General features: G+C 39.9%; 1 non-coding gene across 1 annotated transcript; it reads right to left on the bottom strand.

Moving 5' to 3' along the window:
- Window positions 1-1,375: 1,375 nt before the first annotated feature.
- On the bottom strand, window positions 1,376-1,482 carry LOC138985078 (U6 spliceosomal RNA). The gene has a single exon (XR_011462339.1). It is a non-coding gene; the product is annotated as a U6 spliceosomal RNA (small nuclear RNA).
- Window positions 1,483-9,293: the final 7,811 nt, after the last annotated feature.

Here is a 9,293-nt window from a genome sequence, read left to right on the forward strand (position 1 = left end):
ACCCTCTCCCTCTCTCACAGAGTCCAAAAGACTGTTCTATACATCTGTGTCTCTTTTGCTGTCTCGTATACAGGGTTATCATTATCATCTTTATAAATTCCATATATATGCGTTAATATACTGTATTGGTGTTTTTCTTTCTAGCTTACTTCACTCTGTATATATGATATTATACATGTTTCAATGCCATTCTCCCAAATCTTCCCACCCTCTCCCTCTCCAACAGAGTCCATAAGACTGTTCTATACATCAGTGTCTCTTTTGCTGTCTCGTACACAGGGTTATTGTTACCATCTTTCTAAATTCCATATATATGCATTAGGATACTGTATTGGTGATTTTCTTTCTGGCTTACTTCACTCTGTATAATAGGCTCCAGTTTCATCCACCTCATTAGAACTGATTCAAATGTATTCTTTTTAATGGCTGAGTAATACTCCATTGTGTATATGTACCACTGCTTTCTTATCCATTCATCTGCTGATGGACATCTAGGTTGCTTCCATGTCCTGGCTATTATAAACAGTGCTGCGATGAACATTGGGGTACACATGTCTCTTTCCCTTCTGGTTTCCTCAGTGTGTATGCCCAGCAGTGGGATTGCTGGATCATAAGGTAGTTCTATTTCCAGTTTTTTAAGGAATCTCCACACTGTTCTCCAAAGTGGCTGTACTAGTTGGCATTCCCACCAACAGTGTAAGAGGGTTCCCTTTTCTCCACACCCTCTCCAGTATTTATTGCTTGTAGACTTTTGGATCACAGCCATTCTGACTGATGTGAAATGGTACCTCATAGTGGTTTTGATTTGCATTTCTCCAATAATGAGTGATGTTGAGCATCTTTTCATGTGTTTGTTAGCCATCTGTATGTCTTCTTTGGAGAAATGTCTATTTAGTTCTTTGGCCCATTTTTTTATTGGGTCATTTATTTTTCTGGAGTTGAGCTGTAGGAGTTGCTTGTATATTTTTGAGATTAGTTGTTTGTCAGTTGCTTCATTTGCTATTATTTTCTCCCATTCTGAAGGCTGCCTTTTCACCTTGCTAATAGTTTCCTTTGTTGTGCAGAAGCTTTTAAGTTTAATTAGGTCCCATTCGTTTATTTTTGCTTTTATTTCCAATATTCTGGGAGGTGGGTCATAGAGGATGCTGCCTGATGTATGTCAGAGAGTGTTTTGCCTATGTTCTCCTCTAGGAGTTTTATAGTTTCTGGTCTTACATTTAGATCTTTAATCCATTTTGAGTTTATTTTTGTGTATGGTGTTAGAAAGTGTTCTAGTTTCATTCTTTTACAAGTGGTTGACCAGATTTCCCAGCACCACTTGTTAAAGAGATTGTCTTTAATCCATTGTATATTCTTGCCTCCTTTGTCAAAGATAAAATATATGGAACGTTTCACGAATTTGCATGTCATCCTTGTGCAGGGGTCATGCTAATCTTCTCTGTATCGTTCCAATTTTAGTATATATGCTGCCAAAGCAAGCACTTGGGTTTTCTTAAAATAGAAAATGTAGCCCATTTCTTTCTATTCCATAGGTTACACCTTGACCTAACGTTTTTATGTACTGTGATTGTGCTTACTTTTATTCCTTTTTAGGGTTTGCTGAAGATGGTGGTATATAGACTGTATTAGCAAGGATTGGTGAGGTTTATCAGGGTTTATCGATTATAGAACAGGCTCCTCTAGAAGGGTATAAAGCACCGCCAAGTCCTTTGAGTTTTAAGCTGTTGCTGGTAGTACTCTGGCAAATAATTTTGTTTGTACAATTATTTGTGTTTAGGGTTAAGCATAGTGGGGTATCTAATCCCAGTTTGGGTCTTAGCTATAGTGTATCAGCTATTATAGAGTTACTTTCATCATTTATTTTTGTTATAATTATGGCTTTTTACAGCTTAATTAGAATTTAACTCTATTTGGTGTAATGCTTTAGCATGCTTTATGCTGTATTCTTGTTAACTTGGGTTAATCATATGACCGTGGTGGCTGGCACGAGATTTACCAACCCTAATCAATATAACTTAGTCAAACTTTCGTTTATGGCTTCATTTTTATTACTGCTGTCTCTCGTGTGGATGTGGTTAAGCAAGATGTCGTGAGCTACAGGTGTGTGCTTGATACCAGCTCCTCTTAGCCTTATTGACCCAGAGGGCATTCTCACCGGGGTGTGGATACTTGCATGTGTAAGTTTATTAAAAGTCAACAGGAAGGCTGGGACCAAACCTACGTGTTTATGAAGTTGATACACTCATCTAGGCATTTTCAGTGCCTTGCTTTAGCATTTAAGCTACATTAACTATGCATCATGGGGCGGACCCAGGCACTTATGTACTTACTTTATTTGGAGTGCTAATTTTGAGTACTGAAAGTGCAATGAATTTAAATAAGTATCTAGGGGGAGCGTGTTAAAAATGGTGGTAGATATTTAAGTGGGGAGGAGAATGGATGAAGGGAAATGGTTGATGTGTGTAATGTAATGTTTATGTCCTGTGACCATTGACTGTGATGCTCGTGCCTACCATTACAGTGATGCTCAAGATGCAGTTAAGTCCAGCTACAATACATGCTCCAGGTCAGGGCCTCAGATGGCCATAGCTGAGTCCAAGCATCCCAAAAAAATAATAATAAAAATAAAAAAAATCCATGACATCACAGTTATGTGTGCACATGGGCTGATTAGCCATTAGTCCATCAAGATGTCTTATTTAAGGGGAAAGAATGGGCGATTCTAGATGAGATGGCCCTGAAGAAAGAACCAGATGTCTGACAAAGTTCACTAAATAGCGACCCCCACAATCATCGGCCCGGAGCGAGAAGAGGGATTCCTGCCTAGCGGGTTCCTGGTTTCACGTGGCATGGTGATCAAGCTCGTGATCTAAGGAGCAGGATACGCATGTTGACAAGGATGGATTTGACTTAATGCACTATGCACTATCAATGACTACATGTACTATGTACTATTAATAATAGAATATACTTGCTTACACACATGGGGCATATAACATTATGTACTATATACATACTTATGTACTATTACATTAATATTATGTATGTACCCATGTGCAAAGTAGTGTTTCATGCACTAACATGCATGAAAATATGTACGTACTATTAATGGTAGCAGGACTATAACATATGTGGTTGTGAAGTGCAAACTTTGTGTTAGGTTGTTGAAGGTTTTGGAAAATTTAATACTAATGAGATTCTTGGTGTTTGTGGGGCTATATTAATAGTGTTTCTGGGATTAGTTTAAATAGAACTTCAGCTTTGGGTGTTGATAGTGGGGCTATAGCTTCTTCCTTGAGTCTTAGGGAGGTTGGTGGTTCTCCTTTTCTGGTTTACAAGACCAATGTATTTAGTATACTACAAAGACTTGACTTCATTTTAAGAGATTGTTTTCAATTATGCTAGCTACTGGTATTAGTACTAGGATAAGGAGGAAATATATAATAGAAGCTAGTTGTCCAATGATGATGTATGGGTGTTTGACTGGCTGTCCTCCAATTCATGTGAGGGTTAGTAGGTCTGCTACTAAAATTCAAAATAGACATTGACTGAATGGTCAGAATATCATACTTCATTGCTTAGATGCATGGAGTAGGATTATAAGGATTAGGATTAGGATGAAAAGAACTAAGGCTAAGTGTCCTCCTAGTTTGTTAGGGATTGATTGTAGAATTGCATATGCCAATAGGAAGTACCACTCGGGTTTGATATGAGGGGGTGTGTTGAGTGAATTTGCTGGGGTGTAATTGTCTGGGTCTCCAAGTAAGTAGGGTGTGAATAATACTAATAGTATTAGGACTAAGACTAGTAGTAAGGCGCCTACGATGTCTTTAATGGAATAGTAGGGTGGAATGGGATTTTGTGTGCATCTGACGATGGGCCTACAGGAGCTATTCCACGTTCAAGGTCAGGAGGAGCAGCGGTGAGGAGATATCCCTCATCCAAGGTAAGGAGCAGTGGCTGCGCTTTGCTGGAGCAGCCGTGGAGAGATACCTCATGTCCAGGGTAAGAGAAACCCAAGAAAGATGGTAGGTGTTACAAGAGGGCATCAGAGGGCAGAGACACTGCAACCATAATCACAGAAAATTAGTCAATCTGATCACACTAGGACCACAGCCTTGTCTAACTCAATGAAACTAAGCCATGCCCGTGGGGCCACCCAAGACAGGCAGGTCATGGTGGAGAGGTCTGACAGAATGTGGTCCACTGGAGAGGGGAATGGCAAGCCACTTCATTATTCTTTCCTTAAGAACGCCATGAACAGCATGAAAAGGCACAATGATAGGATACTGAAAGGGGAACTCCGCAGGTCAGTAGGTTCCCAATATGATACTGGAGATCAGTGGAGAAATAACTCCAGAAAGAATGAAGGGATGGAGCCAAAGCAAAAAGAATACCCAGCTGTGGATGTGACTGGTGATAGAAGCAAGGTGCAATGCTGTAAAGAGAAATATTACATAGGAACCTGGAATGTCAGGTCCATGAATCAAGGCAAATTGGAAGTGGTCAAACAGGAGATAGCAAGAGTGAACGTCGACATTCTAGGAATCAGCAAACTAAAATTGACTGGAATGGGTGAATTTAACTCAGATGACCATTATATCTACTACTGCGGGCAAGAATCCCTCAGAGAAATGGAGTAGCCGTCATGGTTAACAAAAGAGTCAGAAATGCAGTACTTGGATACAATCTCAAAAATGACAGAATGATCTCTGTTCGTTTCCAAGGCAAACCATTCAATATCACAGTAATCCAAGCCTATGCCACAACCAGTAACGCTGAAGAAGCTGAAGTTGAATGGTTCTATGAAGATCTACAAGACCTTTTAGAACTAACACCCAAAAAAGATGTCCTTTTCATTATAGGGGACTGGAATGCAAACGTAGGAAGTCAAGAAACACCTGGAGTAACAGGCAAATTTGGCCTTGGAATATGGAATGAAGCAAGGCAAAGACTCATAGAGTTTTGCCAAGAAAATGCACTGGTCATAGCAAACACCCTCTTCCAACAACACGAGAGAAGACTCTACATATGGACATAACCACATGGTCAACACTGAAATCAGATTGATTATATTCTTTGCAGCCAAAGATGGAGAAGCTCTATACAGTCAACAAAAACAAGACCAGGAGCTGACTGTGGCTCAGACGATGAAATCCTTATTGCCAAATTCAGACTGAAATTGAAGAAAGTAGGGAAAACCACTAGACCGTTCAGGTATGACCTGAAATCAAATCCCCTATGATTTTACAGTGGAAGTGAGAAATAGATTTAAGGGACTAGATGTGATAGATAGAGTGCCTAATGAACTATGGAATGAGGTTCGTGACATTGTACAGGGGACAGGGATCAAGACCATCCCCATGGAAAAGAAATGAAAAAAACAAAATGGCTGTCTGGGGAGGCCTTACAAATAGCTGTGAAAAGAAGAGAAGCAAAAAGCAAAGGAGAAAAAGAAAGATATAAGCATCTGAATGCAGAGTTCCAAAGAATAGCAAGAAGAGATAAGAAAGCCTTCTTCAGTGATCAATGCAAAGAAATAGAGGAAAACAACAGAATGGGAAAGACTAGAGATCTCTTCAAGAAAATCAGAGATACCAAGGGAACATTTCATGCAAGGATGGGCTCGATAAAGGACAGAAATGGTATGGACCTAACAGAAGCAGAAGATATTAAGAAGAGGTGGCAGAAATACACAGAAGAACTGTACAAAAAAGATCTTCATGACCAAGATAATCACGATGGTGTGATCACTCATCTACAGCCAGACATCCTGGAATGTGAAGTCAAGTGGGCCTTAGAAAGCATTACTACGAACAAAGCTAGTAGAGGTGATGAATTCCAGTTGAGCTATTTCAAATACTGAAAGATGATGCTGTGAAAGTGCTGCACTCAATATGCCAGCAAATTTGGAAAACTCAGCAGTGGCCACAGGACTGGAAAAGCTCAGTTTTCATTCCAATTCCAAAGAAAGGCAATGCCAAAGAATGCTCAAACTACCACACAATTGCACTCATCTCACACGCTAGTAAAGTAATGCTCAAAATTCTCCAAGCCAGACTTCGGCAATACATGAACCGTGAACTTCCAGATGTTCAAGCTGGTTTTAGAAAAGACAGAGGAACCAGAGATCAAATTGCCAACATCCACTGGATCATAGAAAAAGCAATAGAGTTCCAGAAAAACCTCTATCTGCTTTATTGACTATGTCAAAGCCTTTGACTGTGTGGATCACAATAAACTGTGGAAAATTCTGAAAGAGATGGGAATACCAGACCACCTGACCTGTTTATTGAGAAACCAAATGCAGGTCAGAAAGCAACAGTTAGAACTGGACATGGAACAATAGACTGGTTCCAAATAGGAAAAGGAGTCCGTCAAGGCTGTATATTGTCACCCTGCTTATTTAACTTCTATGCAGAGTACATCATGAGAAATGCTGGGCTGGAAGAAGCACAAGCTGGAATCAAGATTGCTGGGAGAAATATCAATAGCCTCAGATATGCATATGACACCCCCCTTATGGCAGAAAGTGAAGAGGAACTAAAAAGCCTCTTGATGAAAGTGAAAGTGGAGAGTGAAAAAGTTGGTTTAAAGCTCAACATTCAGAAAATGAAGATCATGGCATCTGGTCCCATCACTTAATGGGAAATAGATGAGGAAACAGTGGAAAGAGTGTCAGACTTTATTTTGGGGGCTCCAAAATCACTGCCGATGGTGACTGCAGCCATGAAATTAAAAGACACTTACTCCTTGGAAGAAAAGTTATGTCCTACCTAGATAGCGTATTGAAAAGCAGAGACATTACTTTGCCAACAAAGGTGTGTCTAGTCAAGGCTATGGTTTTTCCAGTGGTCATGTATGGATTCTAGAGTTGGACTGTGAAAAAAGCTGAGTGCCGAGGAATTGATGCTTTTGAACTGTGGTGTTGGAGAAGACTCTTGAGAGTTCCTTGGACTGCAAGGAGATCCAACCAGTCCATTCTGAAGGAGCTCAGCCCTGGGATTTCTTTAGAAGGAATGATGCTAAAGCTGAAACTCCAGTACTTTGGCCACCTCATGCGAAGAGTTGACTCATTGGAAAAGACTCGGATGCTGGGAGGGATTGGGGGCAGGAGGAGAAGGGGATGACAGAGGATGAGATGGCTGGATGGCATCACTGACTCGATGGACATGAGTCTGAGTGAACTCTGGGAGTTGGTGATGGACAGGGTGGTCTGGCGTGCTGCGATTCATGGGGTCACAAAGAGTCGGACATGACTGAGCAACTGAACTGAACTGAACTGATGAAATTCCCGTTGGGTTGTTAGATCCTGTTTCGTAGAGAAAGAGTAGGTGGACTATGGCGAGTGCTGCGAGATGAATGGGAGGATGAAGTGGAAGGCAAAGAATCAGGTAAGGGTTGCTTTGTCTACTGAAAATCCCCCTCAGATCCATTCGACTAAGCTTGTATGGATATATGGAATTGCTGAGTTATGGTAATGACTGTTGCTCCTCAAAATGCTTATTTTCCTCACTGTAGGACGTATCCTATAAATGCTGTGGCTATCCCTGTGAATAGAATTACTCCAATGTTTCATGTTTCTAGGAAGGTGTATGATCCGTAGTATAGGCTTCCGTCCTACATGTATAAATAGGCAGGTGAAAAACATTGATGCTCCACTTGCATGTATATATCGGATAATTCAACTATAGTTGACCTCTCGGCAAATGTGGGTGACAGAAGAGAATGCTGTTATTGTGTCAGATGTGTAGTGCATTGCTAGGAATAAGCCTGTTAGGATTTGTAGAACTAGGCAGTTACCTAGTAGGGAGCCAGAATTTCATCATGATGAGATGTTTGATGGTGCTGGGAGATCAACAAATGTATTGTTTACAATTTTTATTAATGGGTGGGATTTTCGAATGTTGGTCATTAGTGTTCTTGCAGTTGAATAACAACGATGGTTTTTCATATCATTAGTCGTGGTTAGATTCCAAGCAAAATAATGATAACATACATTGCATTTATTTTAAGTATTATTTTTGTGATTGGTTTTGTAGGGTTTTCTTCAAAACCTTCACCTATTTATGGGGGGCTAGGGTTGATTGTGAGTGGTGGAGTTGGTTGTGGTATTGTATTAAATTTTGGTGGGTCTTTCTTGGGCTTAATGGTTTTCTTAATTTATTTGGGGGTATAATAGTGGTTTTGGTTATACAACGGCTATGGCTACAGAACAGTATCCTGAGATTTGGGTCTCTAATAAGACTGTTTTAGGGGCATTTATTACTGGTTTGTTAATGGAATTTTTGATAGTTTATTATGTGTTGAAAGATGAAGAGGTGGAAATTGTATTCAAATTGAACGGTTTAGGGGATTGAGTAATTTATGATACACGAGACACTGGGTTTTTTAGTAAGGAAGCCATGGGAATTGCAGCCTTGTATAGTTATGGTACTTGGCTAGTTATTGTAACTGGTTGATCTTTGTTAATTGGTGGTGTGGTTATTATGGAGATTACTCGTGGAAATTAAATAGGATTATGCTGATGAGGATTGTAACTAGGAAGGAGAAGAAATACAGTTTGATTAGGCCCTTTTGGCTTGTAAACATGGCGGATGTTTTTATTTGAATTAGCGAGGTAGTTTTTGGTAAGATATTTTTTAATCAGATTAGGTCTAGAAGAGAGGACTCGATTTTTGGCTTATCGTTGGGTTTATGTAAGGGATCAGGCAGTGTATGATTGTGGGAAAATATCCCAATAGGTTGGAGAATTTTATGGCACTTGATGGATACTTAAATTTTAGGTTTTGGGTTGTGTTGCTAATTTCTATTGCTAGAATAAAGCCTAGGGTTGTTACTGCTAGAGCTTTTATTTTTAGGTAGTAAGGTATGGTTATCTGGGGGATTGTTGTTGGAGGAATATTGTTAGAGATAATAAATCCTGTGAAAAGGCTTCCAATTAGTAGGCATTTGATGGAGTTACTTAGAAGGGGATTGTTTTCATTGATAATGACTAAGGTTGGGAATTGGTGTTGTCCTAGAAGTGCAAAGAAGATAATACAAGTACTGTAGATGGCTGTGAAAGAGGTGGCAACTAGGGTTATTAAAAGGGCTCAGGCATTGGTATATGATGTGTTGGCAGCTTTGATGATCAAATCTTTGGAGTACACTCCAGTAAGGAAAGGTATTCCTGTTAGTGTGAGACTGCCAATGATGAGGGCTGTTGTGGTGAATGGTATAGCTTTGAATAGGCCTCCTATTTTTCGGATATCTTGTTCGTCATTTAGAATGTGAATAATAGAACCAGAGCA

The sequence above is a fragment of the Bos mutus genome, chromosome 2 (genome assembly GCF_027580195.1).
Source record: "Bos mutus isolate GX-2022 chromosome 2, NWIPB_WYAK_1.1, whole genome shotgun sequence".
Lineage (NCBI taxonomy): Eukaryota > Metazoa > Chordata > Mammalia > Artiodactyla > Bovidae > Bos > Bos mutus.